This window comes from Gossypium hirsutum, chromosome D05, assembly GCF_007990345.1.
Source record: "Gossypium hirsutum isolate 1008001.06 chromosome D05, Gossypium_hirsutum_v2.1, whole genome shotgun sequence".
Taxonomy (NCBI): domain Eukaryota; kingdom Viridiplantae; phylum Streptophyta; class Magnoliopsida; order Malvales; family Malvaceae; genus Gossypium; species Gossypium hirsutum.
This window is the reverse complement of record NC_053441.1, coordinates 7,965,161-7,986,660: the sequence shown is the minus strand read 5'-3', so window position 1 is coordinate 7,986,660 and position 21,500 is coordinate 7,965,161. Positions and strand designations below refer to the sequence as shown.

General features: G+C 35.5%; 2 pseudogenes; one reads left to right on the top strand and one right to left on the bottom strand.

Annotated features, from left to right (window-relative positions):
* Positions 1–10,113: 10,113 nt before the first annotated feature.
* On the bottom strand, positions 10,114–10,718 carry LOC121217669 (18.2 kDa class I heat shock protein-like; annotated as a pseudogene).
* A 3,959-nt stretch (positions 10,719–14,677) lies between these two features.
* LOC121217042 (putative E3 ubiquitin-protein ligase XBAT31) lies at positions 14,678–17,334 on the top strand (annotated as a pseudogene).
* Positions 17,335–21,500: the final 4,166 nt, after the last annotated feature.

The window sequence follows — 21,500 nt, the reverse complement described above, 5'->3', positions numbered from 1 at the left end:
ACTTCACGATCGTAAGAGACATTTACCCCTGTTGGTGCTCGTTCGAGCTTGCTTTGATTCGAATCCTCTTAATCCCCATGGAATGGCTTAAGCATGCTTACATGAAATACTGGGTAGACTTTGAGCTTTGTTGGCAACTCAAGCTTGTAGGCCACCTTGCCTACTCTCTTCACAACTTTAAATGGCCTTTCATACCTTCGCACAAGCTCCTTGTGCAAACCCGTATATCACAAAATCAAATGTAGTTTAGCAATGACTGAGTCACCCACCTGAAATTGCACATCTCTTCAATTTTGATCAACCCATTTCTTGCTGCGCTTACTTATCTTATGTAAACAAGCTCTAGCCAAGTCATTCTTCTTTTACCAATCCTTCACAAATCGATAAACTGTCAGATTTGGTCTTGTATAACGAGTCACAATAGCGTTTGGTATGAATGGCTGTTGGCCCGTCACTATCTCAAATGAACTTTGATTCGTGGCCCTACTTCGCTGCAAGTTGTATGAAAATTGGGCCACATCCAACAACTATGGCCAATCATTTTGTGTGGTATTCACGTAGTGTTAAAGATATGTCTCCAACAATGCATTCATTCGTTCGGTTTGCCCATCAGTTTGTGGATACATGCTTATGGAAAAGTTCAAGTTTGAGCCCATTGACTTAAACAACTCCGTCCAGAACCGGCCAGTAAATCATCCATCTCGATCACTGATAATAGACAGTGGCACTCCTCAATATTTCACTACGTGTCTGACGAATAAACGAGTTACCTCTTCAGTAGGGCACTCCTTAGTAGCCGGAATAAATGTCGCATACTTCGAAAACCTGTCCACCACAATAAGAATGCTTGTAAACCCATCAGACTTAGGCAAACCAACAATAAAATCCATGGATACACTCTCCCATAGTCTTTCTAGAATGGGCAAGGGTTGTAGCAAACCGGCTGGAGCCTTTAACTCGACGTTGTCCTGTTGGCATACTAGACAAGTTTTCACATAAGTTTCCACATCAGCACCCATGTAAGACCAGTGGTAACGATCATTTAAAAGGGCCAAGGTACGATGCATCATTAGATGGGCCGCATCCAACAACTATGGCCAATCATTTTGTGTGGTATTCACGTAGTGTTAAAGATATGTCTCCAACAATGCATTCATTCGTTCGGTTTGCCCATCAGTTTGTGGATACATGCTTATGGAAAAGTTCAAGTTTGAGCCCATTGACTTAAACAACTCCGTCCAGAACCGGCCAGTAAATCATCCATCTCGATCACTGATAATAGACAGTGGCACTCCTCAATATTTCACTACGTGTCTGACGAATAAACGAGTTACCTCTTCAGTAGGGCACTCCTTAGTAGCCGGAATAAATGTCGCATACTTCGAAAACCTGTCCACCACAATAAGAATGCTTGTAAACCCATCAGACTTAGGCAAACCAACAATAAAATCCATGGATACACTCTCCCATAGTCTTTCTAGAATGGGCAAGGGTTGTAGCAAACCGGCTGGAGCCTTTAACTCGACGTTGTCCTGTTGGCATACTAGACAAGTTTTCACATAAGTTTCCACATCAGCACCCATGTAAGACCAGTGGTAACGATCATTTAAAAGGGCCAAGGTACGATGCATCATTAGATGGGCCGCCCATATCGATTCATGACACTCCTTCGTAACTTTCTTACGTGATTTCCCATAATAGGGCACATAGAGACGATTCCCATAAGTGTATAGTAGTTCCACATCAAACCAAAATCTCATCGTTTTCCACTCATTGGCAAGTTCAATCAAATTTTTAGCTGTGGGATCATGGGTCAATCCCTCTCAAATGCGTTCCAATAAGGAACCATCAGGTTGGCTAATTGCCGTAAACTCTATCTTTCAGTTAAATGCATCAGTCACAATGTTGGCACTCCCCGGCTTATACTCCATTGTGAAATCAAATTCAGTTAGAAAAACCTGCCAACGAGCCTATTTAGGAGACAACTTTTTCTGGGTTAGAAAATAACTGTTGGCAACATTATCGGTAAAGACCACGAACCTGGAACCCAGTAAATAATGTCTCTATATACGCAAGCAGCTACCACAGCGGTCATCTCCTTTTCTTAGACCGTGTACCTCCGCTCCATCTCATTAAGCTTTTGACTCTCGAAAGCAATTGGATGTTCATCTTGCATCAGTACTCCCCTAATGGCATAATCTGATGCATCCGTGCGTACTTCATAAGGCCTCAAATATTCCATCAAAGTAATTACGGGCTCCCTCGTCATCGCTTGCTTCAATTGATCAAAGGTCCTCTCCTCTTTGACACTTCTTGTTGGGTAAATGAGCATTTCTCCTCTTTGACGAACAACTCATTTTTCCTCAAAGTTTGGAACACCTCCTTCAAGTGCCTCACGTGCTTATCGAGAGACTTACTATACACCACAATATCATCAAGGTAAACAACCACAAAATGATCAATGAAAGGTTGAAGTACCTTATTCATTAAGGTGCAGAATGTAGCTAGAGCATTCGTGAGTCCAAAGGGCATCACAAGGAACTCATATGAACCATACTGCGTCACACAAGTTGTCTTTGACTCATCCCCCTTGGCTATCCAAACTTGATGGTACCCCGATCTTAAATCAAACTTGGTAAACCATCTCGCACTACCAATTTGATTAAACAAATCCATAATAAAAGGAATAGGGTACCTATTCTTTATAATGATCTTATTTAGAGCCCAATAATTTATGCATATTCTTAACGACCCATCATGTTTCTTTAGAAACGATACTAGCACACCATATAGAGATTTAGATGGCCTAATGAATTTCGCATCTAAAAGTTCCTTCAATTGTTTCCGCAACTCTTCTAATTCCGGCAGAGACATACGATAGGGGTCCTTTACTGGTGGCACCATGTTGGACATTAACTCAATCTTGTGGTTCACCTCCCTCTTAGGTGGAAAACTTTTAGGCAACTGAGCGGGCATCACATCCCGAAAAGACTGCAACAATTGGCCCATTTCTTTCAGGATCACACCGACGGGCTTAACGGTCTCCTCGATCTTCAATGTGACTAAATATGAGACTTCATCTTTATGTAACCCTTTAGCAAATTGAATTGCTGATAGTGTTTTTCCCTCCAAGCTTTTTTTTCTTGTCATTCTCACCATGCATTGATGGTTCGAACCTGAAATCACCATGTAATTACTCGAAGGAACAATGAACGCATTAACCAGATCAAGGAAACTTAATCCAACCACAAAATCATAGTCATCAAATGGTATTACCTTAATGGGTACCTTGTCGGTCCAATTGTTAAGTTGGAGATCCACTCCATTTGCAACCCCATTAATTGGAACACTTTCTGATTTCACCATTTTGATTTAACCTAACTCATTCTCTATCTTAAGGCCAAGTTTACGAGCAGCCTCTTCGATCATGAACAAATCAAACACACTTGTGTCGACAAGATCATCCAATTTCCTGCTGGACATAATGATATCCACAAATATCAGCCTATGACTCGTCTTATCTTCAACATCCCATAGTATTAAACCAATATTGTTATCCTTCACATCTGACTCTACTTTTGCTTTCATAGTAGAGAGTACGACCTTTTTTGGACAGTCTTTGATCATATGTTGGCCATCACAATGAAAGCAACTTATAGGCCCACTCTTCCTTTTGTCCCAAGGCTTCTTACTGTTGTCGTTCCTAGTGGGCCTTTCTTTGTCTCTCCCATTATTGCCCTTTCGATTGAATTTAGGCTTAGAAGACTCAGGCTTGTCTTTCTTCCCACCAAATTCAGCAAATGATTCTGCTACAGACATAGTCTTGGTAAGATCTTGGACTTCTTGGCGTTGCAACTCTTGCTTCGCCCATGGTTTCTACCCACCCATGAAAGAAAAGAACGCATCTTTCTCACCCATATTTGATATTTGAAGCACGAGTTCGCTAAAATCCTGCACATACTCCCTCATAGTGCCTTGTTGCGCAAGCCGACACAACTTTTCCCGAGCCTCATCCTCAGTATACTCTGGATAAAACTGTGCTTTAAACTCACATTAGAACTTCTCTCAAGTCCCAATTTTGATCCCAGCATGTCTCACATCGGTGGACCTACGACGCCACCACAATAAAGTAATGTCAGAAAAATACATAACAGCAGTAGTTACCTTAGTGGCACCCTCTGTGATGCCTTTGGCAAGGAAGTATTGCTCGATTCCCTACAGAAAGTTATCCACATCTCTTACAGACCTTGTTCCCTTGAGCTTCTTAGGCTTGGGAACATCAACATTGGACTTGTGTGTGACAGCAGCTAACCCTCCATTGCCAAAGCAGCCTTGTAAGTTGTGAGTTCACCTTTAAGCTCCGCAATCTCCTCTTTCAAGGTCGTCATCATAGCCTCAATAGCATTATCCTACCAGTCAGCTTGTGATAGCCCGAAATAGGGCCTAATCAGAATAGTGGTTTCGTAACCACAAATCTGAAGTGAAATAGTTTAATTTTATAAATTTTTATTAGTTACTGATTGATTGAAATATTGTGTGAAAATATGGATAGGAAATTTTAATGCTTTAGTGCTTAATTGAATTTTTAGGACTAAATTGAGAAAAATGCAAAGTGTGTCTAATTAGTGATTAAATGACTTAATTGAATTATTGCATGAAATTGGAAGTGTTTATGTGGCAATTAGACCATAAATTAGTGTTATGGACACAAAAGGGTATTTCTAGAAAAATATCTAAGTAATGGGTCAAGGGCATTTTTGTCCAAATTGAATAAAAGACAAAATAAAGATGAAAACAAGTGTTCATCTTCTTAAAATCAGACGTTTGCTGCCAAAAAAATTCATGTCACCATAGCTAGGGTTCTTGAACTTCCTAAGCTCAATTGTAAGTGATTTCTTGCCCCGTTTTTAATTATTTTCGTATTTTTATGCTTATTGAAGCTTGAATTTCATGTTTCTACCATTTAATTTAAATGAAATTAAAGTTTTAAAAATTGACCCATTCATGATATAATTGTAAATTGATTAGTGATGTTAGATAATGAATGTTTGAAGTGTTAATTACAAGTTTTACTAGATGAATTTCAATGAAAATGTTGAAAAAGGGCTAAATTGTGAAAGATGGTAAAGTGTGCATAAAGTTGTGATTTTGTGAAATTGAGGGCTGTTATGAGCATGAAATATGATTTAGTGAAGTTTGAAATTTAAGAAATTTAGTGAATTTGATTTTTACGAGCTTAGGGACAAAAGTGGAATTTTTGAAAAGTTATGGGGAAAAATGTAAATGTGTCAAAATGTTGTGTATGAATTGTATTTGAATGGAATATTGATAAAATGTATTAATTGTGTTAATATAGATCAAGAAAGAAGAAATAGTGCAAGTGATCGGGGAAAAGAGAAAGTTATCGACTAAATTACAAAAATAGTCGTTTTGCATCCGAGGTAAGTTATATGTAAATAATAGTTATATTTGTATAAATTGTGAATTATATTTGATATGTGAATTAATATTGAATGTGGAAGGAAAATTGTTCATGAATTATTCAAGTGATAAAGTGTTGAAAATAAAGTGTTAAGTGTAAATTCCCGGTTGAACTTAGGAATAGAATTGGATACAAGTGACATGTCACTAGAGACCAGTGTTACAGTGTTACAGTGTTACAGTGAGTCCCGGGTGCTGGGTGATCTAGCATGTGTTGCAGACACCTGACAGCTTGTGTGAGCAGGCCCGTGGACATTTCCAGTGTTATTGATCAGTGGTAGCTTCGGCTACATTTCAGTGGTAGCTACGGCTACATATCAGTGGTAGCTTCGGCTACATATCAATGTGGCACTTATGTGCTAAATCTCTACGTATCCATGTATATTCCAAGTGTTCAACGGGATTAATAATGAATTAAAGTGAATATGAAATGTTAAGTGTGAAAATGTATATGCAAGTGAATTGGTAAGATTGTGCATGTGTAAGTGATTGAAATTGCTAAGAAATGTTTTGATTAGTTATATGTTAAAAGTGTTAATTATTAAATGAGTAATTATTGTTTACATGTAACTTACTAAGCTATTTATAGCTTACACATATCTTTCTTTCCTTTGTTTTATAGTGATTTGAACTTGATCGAATAGTGGACCGTCGGAGCTCGTATCACACTATCATAGCCATCTCGGTATTATGTGCTTTTCAAAATGTTTAAACTATGGCATGTATAGAGTCTTAATCATTTTGAGCATGTTCAAATGATATGGCTAATGTTAGCTATTGAAGTAGTTATTAAAGAATATGTTTTGGTGTTATGTATGTTTAAATGGTAACTAATTCAAAGAAGCAGTTTCTTTGACAGCAGCAGTGATGTGAATGTGAAAATCACCATAAATAGTAGAAATGGAATTAGAGGGTGAATGATATATAGAATTAAAGATTATCAAGTCTATTTTTACATGAAAGAAACGGTGTAGGCAAAGGAATTTTATATTTTGAGATATTTAAGTTTTAGTGAGACAGGGTCAGAATGGTTTTTGAAGTCCCCTGTTCTGACTTTAGAAAATCATTATAAATTGTACAGAAAGAATTATAGGTCATAATTTATATGTGTAGATTCCTTAGTGAGTCTATTTTCAAAGAAATAGACTATAACCTTATATGAATTCTGTATAATGAGATAATTGATTTTTAGTGGCAAGAGGTCAGATCTGTCGAGCTGTGAAACAGGGGATAATTTAATGAATAAATTGTACTAATTGGCTAAGTCAAAAATTCTGAAAATTATATGGTAAGTGGGAATATGAGTCTAGTTTCAGGGAAAATTTACGGATTTAAATTTTGAGTTCTGTAACTTGAGCTATAATTAAATTAGTGACAGTCACGCATGTGGACAGTTTTGTTGTGAATAGTGAATTTAATTTTAAAAGCAAATTTTTATGCTCCGAATTGGTAAGTTAAATTGGATGACATCTCGTACTCGATTCCGGCGACGTTCTCGGGTAAGGGTGTTACACAGCTTTTCAAAATTATCCAACACATACGCTTTGAGTTGCTCCTGCATAGATTATAACCTATCATTGAGCCTATCATCGACATCATCAATCCTCTCATTGATATCTCCCTCGGATTCTTTGAGAGTGACGACTCGATCCTCTAAAGCTGACAGTATGTCCTTCGAACGAGTAACTTTCCTAGCCCTCTCACGGGTCTCCATTCCCTCAACATTCTCAACAACTTCTTTTGACATCTTTCAACGGTGCCTCTGAACGCTAGCTTGGATACCAACTGTCACGAACTTAGATTTTTCCCACGCGATTCGTGCAGTATTAGGTAGTTTTTTTACTCCAAAATGCCTAAGTCAGCCTAACTCGCAACAATTGAGGATTCAACAGAATTCCTCTAAGACACCAACGAAGAACAACAGAAGAACGAAGTAAAAACGAACTTGAAAGATGAAAAAAAGCCACGAAAAAGCAAGAACACTTGAGAGAAAGTTTGAGTGAATGCTCTCAAAATTCTATTAATAACTGAATGAATTACAACGAGGGGATAAGCCTTTATTTATAGCTGAGCCTCCCCAAATCAACAGTATAAATCAAAGTACATCAATGGCTAAGATTAAAGCTATCTAGATATCAAATCTCTAAGACTACATAATCGTATTTCTAATATTACATTTAATGTCTAGGATCACATATCTCTGAAGATCACTTTCCATATTTGCCAAGCATATATTTGAATATCACTTTCCATATTTACCAACCTCAGAAAGATGGGCTTTCAATTTCTCCAAGCAATGGACCAGTCTGATTGGGCCAAATGACCTCCCTCGAATGCGATGGATCGTACGAGTTCGTCATGGTTGCGGGCTCCCATGCACAACCCATGACATATGCATTTGGCTTAGCTCAGTCCGGCTCTTACAAGTAACAACTGAGCCACTTTATAAGGATAAGGCGATAAGCTACAGAAAAAGTTCACGTCCCTTTCATCAGTGGGTCTCATTGCACAGAGAAATGAAAACCGCGACACATGGTCTTCATGAACGTAATGATGGTCTCTTATCCCACGTGGACTATCTAATTTCAGAGTTGGACGACAAAATATCAAATTTTCTTTCCTTTAATTTTTTACATGATTATTTATTGTAATTTAATTATCATTTATAAATATAAACTTACAATTCATAAGCAATATTACACATAAAAATTTCGATAATTAATATAATAAAATTATAAATAGAAAATTATAAACCGAATCTCAGTATTAAATTTAATTAATTCATTATCCACCGTCCATTGGAGCGTGGGTTATGGGGGCCACAAGACAGTGACGAAGGTGCACGTGATCCGCCGGAAGGACAGCTCAGATTTCTAATACACGTGAACTATAGATATGATTTTCATCTAGAAGTTCAGTTAAGGCTTTAAGCTCGAAGGGATATATTCGAAGTTTTAATTTTTTTATTTAAATCCGTTTCAACGGAGAATTAAAATTACCGGCTTTTTATTTTATCGTAGGCGTTGTTTCTTTTTGGTGGTTGAATTTCTTTGTCATGTGATTCGAAAGCCCATTGAACCGACAATTTTGAAACTCCGTCCAATTGTTCGCTGGAAATTTCCATATTTCTTACTTGACATGAACAATACTAATATATGGAAAATTTTGGTGTTTATTTGTATTTTATTGGTAGCAGGTCGTTGTAATTATCATACTAAGTCGATGCAAGGAGGCATTAATTGTATCAAGTTGTGCATGTAGTATTAAATTATTTGAATATTAGCTTTGAAAGCACATAAATAACCTTGACATACCATTTTTGCTAAGTTGGAGCGTTTTACCTTCTCAAGTCCTTAGTATTTCATTTTCTTTCATAAATTTTTAAAGTAATTTGATATTTGGTGTATATAATGTTGGGATCGACCCGATTAAGCAGCGGATAAATAAAAAATAACAAAAAAATTAAGAAATTGTGCAGACAAATTTAAGTAGGCAAATCTATCCAAAGAGGATAAAAAACTACAGGTAAATATAATTTTACTATAATGACAAAATAATAAAAATTACAAAAAATGAAGATAAAAACTAAATCCCAAAACTCGAAAATAAAGAACTTCTAATTTTTTAATGATTATAAAAGAGCGACTAAAATTTGACTGAAATAAATAAATAAAGTTTAATTGTGAGATTATCTCTCAAATTTAATTGAGATATACTCAACATATAATATTAAATTTAACTATTTTTGTAACATTTTTTTGTCTCGATGCTTAAGCTCCTTTTTAGATGAATTCTGTCTCGAAAAAAATGAAACCAAATCTTAGGGCCAGTTCTTCATTGCTTAAAAAAACACTTCTGACTCCAAAACATTTTTGGAAGAAAAGTTGTGTAGAACAAATTACTTTTAGCTAAAATTTTTAGCTTTTCAGAAGTGCTTTTTGTACTTCTGAAAAGGAAAAGCTAAAAATTTTAATTTTTCCTCTCCCAAAACACTTTTGGTGCTTAATTACTTTTTCACCCCTCCAATAACATAGTACTTTCTTTTTTTTTCTTGGTGTTTAATTACAAATATGTTAAAATCATTAATTAAAAATAAAAAAATATTTTTTAAATACTAATTACAAATATTTAATGGTTATATTTAAATATTTAAAATATAGTTTATATTTCTAATTAAATTTTATAAATAATTAATATTTATTGCTTAAAAATTTTTAATTTATATTTCATATATTAAATATTAACACAAGTTATAATATTTTTTTATATTCTTACTAAAATATAATAATATTAACTAATTTAATATTATTTAAATGCATATTTGTTACTTGTAATACTGTCTAAAATAAATATTTTATTCATGAAAGTACTTTTTGACAACAATGCTAACATTTAGATTTTAAACCAAACTTTTCAAAAATAATTCTTAAATCACTTTTCCACATTATTTTTCGAAAATACTTTTCAAAGCAAATCTGCTTCTCTGTTATATAGGGTTGATTGAATATCATGATACTGCAAAATTGGCATAATCAAGGCTATGGCATTGTCTGCATCAGTGTCTGTCCTGCAATCTTGAAGCATTGAAACCAATGAACCAAGTCACATTAATTTATTCATACTCAACACCTGTAATACACTGTTACTGTTACATCATTTTCAAGGAAAACACAGGAAATATCTCACGAACAAACAAAATACTTTAACACCCTTTGCTTATTTTTCTCCATGCATTAGTGAAACCTTAGAAACATTTGAAATGTTTTAGCCAGAAATATCGATGGTCTTGACCTGAGGTTTCTTGTCTTCTTTCTTAGGGACAGTCACAGTTAAGACACCATCTTCCATGCTAGCTTTAATCTGATCCATCATAGCATTTTCCGGCAACCTGAACCTCCTCATGAACTTGCCACTGCTTCGCTCAATGCGATGCCATTTATCATTCTTTTCTTCTTCTTCTTTGCTTCTTTCTCCACTTATCTGAAGAACCCTACCTTCTTCAACCTCAACTTTCACTTGCTCTTTCTTCAGCCCTGGAAGGTCGGCTTTGATAACGTGAGCTTGGGGTGTTTCTTTCCAGTCGATCCTTGCATTAACAAAGGCTGAAGTCTCACGTGCTGATGAAGGCACATTGTTAGCCAATGCGGAACTGAACAAAGGATCCCATACGTCTAAAGAAAATGGATCAAACACATTGGTTCTTCGACCACCAAAAGGCTAGGAATGAGTTGGGACATCCTGCAAAACTATGGGAAAAGCTTAACACCCAAACGGAAAATGTCTACGATCCAGCTTCAATTCTTCTTCATGAGGGAACTCGGTTGAGATCGGAATGCTATATATAGAAATGATTCAAAGTGAAAGAGGGTTCTAGTTTTTGATATTCCGGAATGGAGAATAATGTATAATAGTTTATTAGTTGCAAGAGTTTTCTGGTAGTTTCATGGCCTTTCTCCCATTATATTTATTCATCCCTAACTTTAGCAAAAGAATAGTTGAAATAAATGTTCTTTAAAGGATATGATTGCATAGCCTATATATATATTATTCTTCTACGATATTCTACAACCTTCGTTAGATTGTAATATGGAAATTGGGTACTTTTGAGACTATTAGCTATTTCTGAGCTTTGAAATCTAGTTATATAAACCTAAGTGTTTTTTTTTTTGCATTTAATATATTTTAGGATCTAAAATAAATCAATTTTGAGTTTTTTAAAATGCATTAAGCCTTTTGTTTTAAAAATTGAATATGTTAATATTAAAGGATTACATATATCAGAGTGAGAGTAAGAAGAGATCCAAAACATGATTTTGTTTGCCACCGTTTTATGTACAAGTTATATTCTTCATTAGTTCATTTTCTTGCCTTCTTAATTACCTTAACCTGGGTTGTTGGGTGGCCCAAAATTGAACGACTTAAGTAAGGCAGCGGCCTTATGAGATGAGAAATAGGCTGCGGTCCAAGGTTTTTCAGCTAGAATCATTAAGCCTCAATCTCATCACACTGGCTTTAGGTCTTCTAGGCTTTAGCCCAATTTTGCGTCTTATATCTTGTGGTTCATGTTACAGGATTCATTTCTGATTTATGGATATCTAATTTGGGTAATTTTTCATGTCTCAAAAATCATAATTTCATATTTATATTTCGGATGCAACATGTGGAATCAGACGTAAATCTTTTAAAGAAATGAAAACTTTGAGTGGCGTAGTCTGGAGTTTATTAGTTTTGAGCTAGGTATAAATCTGCGTCTTAAAAGGTTCATCCTTGCCATCATGCTCATGCATAAGGGATGATAAAATAGCATATATAAAATAAAAACACCACCAACAGCGTCAATGTTGGAAAAACTTACGAGAGAAGCCGAAACAAACACTAGTGTTATTGTGAAACAAGTTAAAATCAATAGTGAAATTCAACCGAAGGATGCTTAATCTTTTACCAAACAAAACTTGAAAACATGATTCAGCTGACAAACAGCAATAAAAATCAACACTCTACCCTTCAAACTTGTAACCATCTTGATTAAATTGCTACAACAGCTACGTAAAGATCATGCAAGCTTGAGAACAGGGAAGAGAGAGATTGCATGTAACCTTCCAGGGCTTTAGCATCCCCAATATAACTTGTTATGTGAGCGTACAAGCAAACATCAGATCGTCAAATGGTGGAAGATCCATGATGTCCCATGCTAAATATTATATTATTAAATATCATCAATAATGCCCCGTACTCTTTTTTTTTTCTAAACCGATAATCAAAGCTTAATCAATCATTATCATTAGTCTGTTCCATGGGAAGAAAATTAAAAAAAAAAGAAGAAGTAAAAGTGGTAGTTAGATGTTGCATACTCTTAAAAGAAAAAGAGCTTGGTGAAGCAAAATATCTTCAATATTAGGAATTAAATAATAATTTGAATTTAGGGCTTTGGCAATGCTTGCATCATGTCAGGTGTAGCTTTCAACGATTGATCTGATAGGAAAAACAAAAAATATTTATGATACCTGGAGAACAAACAGATGTAATTATCTTCCATTAAAATAAATGGTTTGAAGCTTATAGATATAGATATTTAATAGAGAATGATGTTGCTGATGCAGATATCATGTTTATCAAATTTTGTGTAGTGATGAGTTCACAAATCATACTTAGTAAATAATTTTCTAATTAATGTGTTTAGTTGTTCAAATGGATTGAACTTGAACGAGATATTTATATTAATTATATATTTGAATGAGTCTAAATTTCAAGTGTTAGAGAATACGAGACTTACGTTTTGAAGCTCCTTAGCTCTAAAATATTGATCACTATGTAAACAAATTGACCAGCCGTGTGAAAAATTAATATTTTTGATGGTAGCCATCGGCAATGTGACACATGTTATAGTTAATTAAAATTTATTTTACTCAAGTTTAAGGTGGGAGGTCTCTTTGGCTTATAGTTATACATGTATAAATAATAGTATTAGGTAATAGGTATAATTTTCTTGATTGTACATATAAATGTCATCTAAAGTATATTGTCTTTTATCTTCTTTGACGGTAGGCAAAATGTCACCATCTCTTTTCCAAAAACATTTTTTTGAAACATCAAACTACATATACAACACACCAAAAGGGAAAAAACCAATGATTTCAAGAATCTAAGTTGTAAACCAAGATTTATTTTGGCGTTTGTAAATCCTAGAAAGGCAAATTTCTTTTAATATTGTAGGTTAAGTTAGTTAAGAATGGGGTTGAAATTGGTATAATAAAAAAGGCATTGTATGGAGCAAAGGGATTCAATAATGAGGATTTTCTCCAATGATGGATACAAATATGAAGTGGTAGTAGCAGAAGGCAATCCGTGTGAACCATTAGTCATAAGGGGGGTGGCTTTAGTTATTTGGGGACAAGCTTCACATTCCATTTGACTGATATGATTGGGGAGTAGCATAGCCATTTGTAGTTGATAATGTGGAGTGAAGAGAGAAACACATGGCCCCATAGATAGCAATGGCTCACACGTGGAGGCTTCTAACTGGATATGCATTCTCAAAATAGGGAACCCCACCAATAACAGTGAACTATGGCTTCTTATCTTTAAGCTTTTTTGGCAAAATTATTTCAAACGGACAGTTTGCATTTGTTTTCATTTTCACGTAATAATTCATATAACTACTGTTTTACTTTTCTTCACTTACAATCTTATAATCAAAGAAGAGAATTTGATACCATTTGTTAACAAGTTGGTTTCATTCATCACTCGTATTAGCTTGAGAATTGAGATTAGTCCCAAATGCTTTGCTTCGGCTTTGACATCAACCCAAGGTTCCAAACAAGTTTTATAAGAGATATTATTTCGCAGTTTATTTAAATATATAAAAAAGAAAATACTGTATCCAAATTGTAAATACACAAAGAGATAAAAAATCCTTCCTTGAAATGTTTTCTTCAGATTGCTTTTTGCTTTTTGCTTTTTGGGCGAAAAAGAATGCTTAGACTATACAAATGTACATTCCGTTTAAGGAAATTAGCCTTTACACCACAATTAAAAAACAATGGAGTTTTAAACTTTATTTACATTTTTTTAGTGTTTAAGTAATGAAGTTTTTCTTCACGGGTAATTTTGTCTTTCGACACACACTCTCATTGTCTCTTTGGTAAAGAGTAATAGGAGGGATTGACTTGACAGTGACCAGTAGATCGAAGAGAATCGATAAAATTTTACAAAGAGGGTATTTTAGGTTAGAACCTTAACTCTGACTAACTCGCTCCTACTTTATTGGCTGAACATTCGCTTTCGTTATTTAATCGCCTATCCTCCCCTTTTTACCCTTTACAATCGTACGGTTAGACCCAGTATAAGTAATCTACGGCTGAGATCTTTCATTTGGATTTTCTGTACAATAATCTAATTTGCTATATCTGATAACTGCCCGACAACTGTGTCCCGGTAGCTGACACGGGCAGCTCTTACGTGTCTCTTCGGGCAGCTAAAAGAAAACTCCAACATTTAAAAAAGGAAAACTAAAAATTAAATAGAAAGTACTTTTTTTTTTCTTTATTTTTGTTCTCACTCGGCTTTTAAAGAACTATTGATATGATATTTTTTTTTGCTAATTAAGAGGGCCGACCACACCCGTCACCACAGGAGGGTGTGCCGGCGACGGTGGTGAGGGTCGAAGGAAGTGTAAAGGCCGTTTTGTTATCTTAAGATGGGCAAGGCTGAGTTGTGGAGCGGTCAAGAGAATGTATTGTTTGTGCAGTTCAAGGTGGAACCTTGAAACTGTGAAGCTTTATTAGAAGAATCCATCTTTTCATTACGACTGTTTATGACGCACCTGCTCTTTCTATAGCTGCTGCTTATGGCCAGATCGGGTGGGTAGTCCTTCTAGTTTTGGAAGTAGCTTTTTGAATTTTGTTTTTTAACTTCATTTACCTTAGTTTTGAGCTGTTGAATCCATTTTTGGTTTCATTCGCTGATGGTAGATGATTTTGTTTGGTAGATTTTGGCTATGCTTTTGGAGAAATCCGTGACCCGGACGTAGTGAATTCGTCAAAGCAGGTCATTTTTTTTTCAAAGTTGTGTTTCTTTTTGGTTATATAATCTTTACTTAGTTTCTTCCCCCTTTTCAATGGGTTTAGACTCCCCTTATGTGGCTGCATGATGGATTCTCTTGCGTGAAGAGCTGTTGAGCCGGGCAAATGTGAGCCATTATTCTTTTATTTTCTTTAAGTTACATCTAATGCATTTGTGTACTGGATATATATAAATTGTTTTGAATGATCTTATTTGCTTTTCAGATCTTATGTTTGTTCAATTCATGGAAGAACTTGCTTGCACTATGCAGCCTATTATGGTCACTCTGATGCCTTCAGGTTTCTCTCTGCTGCTCGATCTAGCCCTGTTCTGTTTCATGGTGAATTTATAAAAAATCCAAATCTATTTGATTAATTGACTATTGATTCAGTTTAATCATGTTTTTTTTTGGAATCGGTTGATATCAGGGGATATGACGTCTTGTGATATGAGATGCAGGGAGCTACTCCTTGCACTTAGCAGCTCGTCAAAGGCGGCCTGACTGCGTACATATCCTGTTAGACAATGGTGCTCTTGTTTGTGCTTCAACTGGTGGATATGGGTAATAGTGCTGTGAAACTCTTGATCATAATTGTTTTTTTGCCCCCAGTCTTTCTACAGATGAAAATGACTGAAAATATGTTCATTTTCAGTTGTCCAGGAAGCACACCTCTTCATTTAGCTGCTAGAGGTGGATCTCTTGATTGCATCCGCAAGTTGTTGGCATGGGGTGCGGACCGTCTTCAAAGAGATGCATCCGGGTATGGTTTGGTTTCATTTTATGTATCTAGATTTCTAAGTTACCCTATCAAAGTTCTATTGTTCATGTAAGGTGCTATTTGGGCTGTAAGTTTCGAGCTTTTGTTGTATATATATGTTTTTGTTTCGGCTTATCACTATGTTTTGTTACGTTGGTATGTTTACAGGAGAATACCTTATGTAGTTGCTCTAAAGCACAAACATGGGGCATGTGCAGCTCTGCTAAATCCTTCATCAGCAAACCTATTGTCTGGCCGGCACTTTAAAGTTCATTAGTGAGCTTAATGAGGAGGCAAAAACACTATTAGAACAAGCCTTAATGGATGCAAACCGGGAAAGAGAAAAGAACATCCTGAAGGGAACAGCTTACTCAATTCCATCACCTTCAATCTGATTCTGGTTAGATGACAATATCTCTGAGGTAAAATATCAAATATGTCTTCCTTGAAATGATTGCATTGCTTTTTCTTTCACATTTCTAACTCCCAACCAAATAAAATTCATTAAAACCCTTTTTTTGATTCCTAGGGGCAATTCTTGAATATTTCAGGTTGATTCATAGCTCAACTAGTCCGGTTTTTGTTCATAGTTTTGTTCATAGTTAGTTTTCCTTGTCAGAAGTAATTTGTGTATAAACCTTTTTGTCTTTGCTTGAGATCCCTACCATTCAAAGTCCCGCCATCAATGGCTTTAATTCTTCTTAGTTTTCTTTATGATTATATGTATGGAATAATAGACTGGTCCTTGACCCTAGGTTTCCGTTTTGGTCCTCCTCGCAGCAATTAGTACAGTCCCTGTCAAATCGAGATGCTATACTAGGTCTTGAGTTTATGGTCTACAATTTACAGAATACACTTTTTTTTTGAAACTTTAGAATGCTCTAAACCTATATTAGCCCACTGTAATCCATTTTTGGTTTGACCCTATGATTTATCAGTTGTCTGCTAGGTTTTTGTTATTGAATAAATTGTGAAAGATTGTATTTTCCTTTAGTATGTGAACTATTTATAACAATTGGATGTTGGCTGTAACGGAGCTAATATATTCTCCCGGAAATATTTTATGTAGGCTAGTGATACTGAACTATGCTGCATATGCTTTGAGCAAATCTGCACAATTGAAGTTCAAGACTGTGGTCACCAGATGTGTGCACAATGCACACTGGCATTATGCTGCCACAACAAGCCAAACCCTACAACTGCAAGTCTAACACCCCCCACATGCCCCTTTTGCCGGAGCCCATTGTCCGATTGGTGGTAGCCAAGATAAAAGAATCATGATGACGTGGATCATGACATCGGAGAGGTTAGTTCCTCAAAGCTGAGAAAAACAAGGAAGTCAAAGAATTTTAGTGAAGGAAGCAGCAGCTTCAAGAGCTTATCTGCAGTTGGTTCATTCAGCAAGATCAGTGGCCGAGGCTCCGGAAGGATTGCTGCAGAAAATGAATGGATTGATAAGCCTTGAAAAAACATGGGAAGTTTCAAGTTGTCAGTCAAGGACATTCTCTTTCACACAATGGGAGAAAAATCGAGCAATCAGTCTAGACCCATTAGTTATATATGTTAGATGGAAGGGAGGTCCATATGTAGATTTTGGGGGAAAATAAGCGAAGGAAATGAGTTTCATTGACTTGGTAAGTTTGAAATAGCTTCATTGGGTCCTATATTTGTTGTAATCTTTTGTTTGCTTTAGATTGAAGTGGCGTTGGCCTTATTGAGGGTGTATTAATTTAAATGCCTGAATTAATATTGAAAAAATATATACCAAAAATAAAAGAAAATCTTTTTTTTTCTTCACCTTCTGAAAGGCAACTTTCAACATGCTCCAATGGCTACCTCCTAAAACCACACGAAATGTCAAAGGATATATAGTCTTGAGTTTTCCTAACGAAGTCCCATTTTCTATTTTGAAATATATAAATAGAGAAAAGTGTTTGAGATATAATGTATAAAGCAGGATTGGATGTTGATTAGCATGTGATTGTGTCCATTTCTTAAATAACTTTAGCATCACATTAATACAAACATATTTTTCATAATTTTTTTTTTAAAAACCTTTTCTTTTCAGATCATTAATGTATTGTTGTAATGTCAGACCATTAATTTATAATCCATGAATGAATTTTTAATGTAAAGAACAACGAGGTGGGGAAATTGACGTAGATGGTAATAGTAGTAGGGTCGATGAGTAAAAGAGCGGGCAAATTAATGGGGCAGACACCTAATTAAGAGCAAGGGTCAATTTTTTGTTGAGTATTTTGTTTTTATTCTTTTGTTGTATGCAGGACATGTACTGATGTAACAACTTGTTTGTTATGTGCCATGGATCATGGATGATGATGAATGAAGGATAGGGATGTGAATGGCACGACACATGGCTACAGTTAGACCAACCCCATTCAGCTATGGGGGAAAAAAAATCTTGTTTTAACTAATGAGAATTTTCTTTGGCACAAAATTAAAATCAGCAAGTAATACAATTACTAGCAGTCAAAGACGGCCACAATTTTCCATCATTGTTGGTTTGTTTCAGAGTTCAAACCTTTTTTTAGAGAAATGGAACTCATTTTTATTTATTTGTAATGTAAGACTTATCGGTTTCTGTTGAAATATATATTTTGTTAGAAGAGTTTGAATTTAGAACGGTCCAACTATTCTTAATTCAACATTATTAAAATATCAAAGATTAAAAAAAAAGTATCTACCGAGAGGTCATTGTCATTGGGCCCTTTAAACTCTTGTTTTTCTGTTTAATTAAACTTTCAATTAATTGTTGAGTATTTAATTTTACTACCTTTCCCGGGCTTTTTTCTATATTCTACAGAAATTTGGGCACGTCAGGATTGAAATATTTGCGAGTTTTAAGTAGGTCAATTCATTTTTTAAATGGAAAAAGTCAAGTAAATAAATAAACGGATTCATTGTTATTATAGGAAATTAATAAGAATATGGTGGCCAAATTTGTGGTTCACGACAGGTTTTGGCCAACTGCATTTTTAAATACGAAAGTGTTTGAAGCTTTTGATCATCTAATAATCTGATTATTGATAATAATTAAATTATTATTAGATTAAGAGAACTATTTATTTATTCGGATTTTTAAAAATGGTATAATTCATATTGTAGTTAAGCTAATGAATTGGGAGCTGACACATAATTTCACATAATGAATCTAAATTAATAGTTAAGATCCAATAGATTAACTTTTATCGACTATATTAAAATTTATTGGCCCCACAAATAAATAAATAAAAATTGTGTATCACATATAAGTTTTGAATATTTACTGAATATTCGCATTTTAAAGTTTAAAAATGATCCCTAAAAAATATATATATACCATGCATCAATTGAATTAATGTACTTCGAATTAAAAACTTGAACTCGTTGCGGACACTAAGTTCATGGGGTTTAGATGGAGATGATCTTGACCTTGGATAATTAACAAGATTAGCCGTGGGCTTGACCCAAGCAGAGGATGCTGTTGGCCTTGTTTCGTTAACTAAATTCTATGGTTATTAAACACTCAAATGTTAAGTGCATTAAAAGTGATCAAGATTCAAGGAAGAGTGATTCCATTTCTATGCTAAAAACTGAAGAAATGAAAAATCACAAGGAAATGAACATTAACAGTTCCTAACCACATACATAAAAACTCAATCAGAATATATGAGACCAACAAGTTAGATGCCAATGCAAGGCAGGTTTAGAGGGAGGGCTGTCCACACATGCATGAAAACAGCACTGGAACTCCATAATTGTTATCATCATCTGCAGCGTGATAAGAACTTGTTCGAGGAGGAGCGACGCAGCCATTAACAAATAGCGTGTTCGATTCTGAATTAGGCTGAGCCAAGGCAAGCTCATCCGGTCCATAGACAGTAGTGGTAGGACTGTGGTTCCTTCTATATTCACCGGCGGCCCTCCTTTTCCACTGTGAGGAAGTGGCCGAGCGATGGTGCATCAACATCCTCAGCATCAGTACTATCCCTTGAGCACAAGGAAAATAGCCCAACTTTTGACCTGTTATTGTGTTGCTTCTTTTTTCTCTGGGGGCTTCGGTTTTCCTACCTTTGACAGATCTTTTAGACAATTTCCAAAATGCTAGAAACACCAATGAGGCTCCCAAGTGTAACGCTCTTGTCATGAAAAAAGGACCCCGTCGACTGAAATCGAGCAATTGAAGAGTTAACGAAACCAGAAATGGATGCCTTTTGTATGAAGTGTACAAATGATCATCTAATACATCAATCTACAGAAATCACTGCTAGATTGGTGGAAAATCACTAGAAGAAAGATGCATAGGGTTGTTCTTTCTCAAAATCTATCAAACAGGCCAAGTGTATTTTGCTACAGAAGCAGAAATTTTCATCCCAGAACCAAACCAAAGCAATTTAGTATCCTATTACGTACAATCTTAATGAATCTTTAAGAGGTGTGCAGAGTTTTAGGCTCCGTTAGGCTTTAAGTGACATGTTTAAGACTGTTATGAACAATTATACGATCAGATAGAACTTATCATTACACGTTTATAAATCTGTACCATTGTTGACATAGGGATGATATATGGCATCAAATCCAGACAACAGGACATGAATTAAACCAACAATGTTAGGGCACCCTTTCATGAAATAAAGGGCCTAAAATGTGTACCATCTGACTTATATGCTAGGAGCATCCAGCAGCAGTGTTGCTCAGTGTCACACCTGACAGTACTATCTGTAATCACCAGCACCAGTCATTACAAAAAGTAATGCCATCTACAGTTGTTGTCATTATTAAGTGTGTAGCTCTAGAAGACCTCACTCCCAAGGAAATCATCAAATAGCACCCGACTATTAAAACTATGGTAGAAGCTAGAAAACACCAAATCAGGTTCAAGGTGCCAACCTAACAACAGGGCTCTAAAACAGCCTTTACTCATAAATATATGCCAAAACTTGGTCTAAAGCATTATATGTTATGGAGGACAATAACGGGGGAAAAAGGCTATTTAAGTACAATACAATCATATAATTCATCAGTCATGAAATGGTGATATGTAAACTAAAAAGGGGGTTAAAAAAAAAAATGATTGTCAATGCAGGAGCATGAAAATGTAAGAAATATAGGGGAAATATTTAAACTAAAATGCTGCGATTACGACTGAGTCACTGACCTGTGTGTCTAGATCAGAAGAGGAATCTGCAGAGGAAGTTGGAGAAGCAGTGAGTGTAGTGTTGAATGAAATTGAGCCAGAGTAATCATGGTTTCTAGCCAATCCAAGTCTCACATTCAGGGGCTGCAATCCCAGCGGCCAACCTCCTTCCTTCAATCAAATCAAATCAAATCAGAAACCTAATTCAGTACCCTCGATCAAGGAACATCACTGTCAATAAATGCAAAGAAAAAAAAAGATGAACTTAGCATAACTGTACTGTCTTGAGAAACAAAAGGCAATACGACAAACAGAACCGGACACAATCAGAGAACTTATGAGAAGAAAGCAAGGTGACCCTCAATTATAAGATAGAAAATATATATAAAAAAAAAATCAGGGCAATCCACAAGGACTAGAGTGAAGACGGTCATTACCTGTATTGCCATGTATCTGCCAAGCTAAAGTACTTTTGAAGTTGGAATGTTTATGTTTTTTATTGTTCTTAAGCAAAAAGGAAGCGTGGAAGTTGAGCAAATGGAGATAAACTAGTTATAGATGTT